This window comes from Ceratina calcarata, unplaced genomic scaffold (genome assembly GCF_001652005.2).
Source record: "Ceratina calcarata isolate Rehan_Ccalc_2016 unplaced genomic scaffold, ASM165200v1 scaffold499, whole genome shotgun sequence".
Taxonomy (NCBI): domain Eukaryota; kingdom Metazoa; phylum Arthropoda; class Insecta; order Hymenoptera; family Apidae; genus Ceratina; species Ceratina calcarata.
The window spans coordinates 34,852-35,600 of NW_017174319.1; positions in this window are offsets into that span (position 1 = coordinate 34,852).

Sequence of the window (749 nt, forward strand, 5' to 3'; positions counted from 1 at the left end):
TACTAAATGGTATTATTTAAAAAAATATGATAGTAATAACAGTTCGTAATATCTGGTTTCTCTTCATGCAATAAAGTAGTCATTTTATACAGGAAGCAAATCTGATAGCAAAAACAGTTTGTAAAATCTGGTTTATCTACAATAAAATGCAATCCAGTTTTTACTTGAATTGGATGGGGAAAATGAATAAAAGTGGGAAGTAATTGTGTGAAGTATAACTGTTTCTAAAAGCTCATTTCCTTCATACTCATTGTATGACTTCAGTTTTTATTGAGCTTGTTTTGGAAAATGAATAAATAATGGAAATACAGTTTGTAAAGTTTAGTTTCTTTCCAAGACATAAAATGCAGTCTTCTTATTACATAACTTCAGTTTTTAATTGAATTGAATTATAAAAATAAATAAAATGAAAATAGTAACCAAAAGGTTGTAACAAATATAGTTTGTAAAAGTTTGTTTAACACTAAAAAGATAAATTCGTATAATTTCAATTTTGAATTAAATTGTATTAGAAAAATGAATGGATGGGAAGAAGTAAGCAAATGTGATAGTAAATATAATTTGTAAAATCTCACTTTCTGTCCAAAAAATAGAATACAGCCTTCTTCTTGTATGACTTCAATTCTCAATTGAATTTAATTGAAGAAATGAATAATTAAATGAATAAAAGGAAAGCAAGAAGGAAATGTGATAGCAAAAACACTTCCCAAAATCTACTTTCTGTCCAAGAAATAAAATACAGTCTTCTT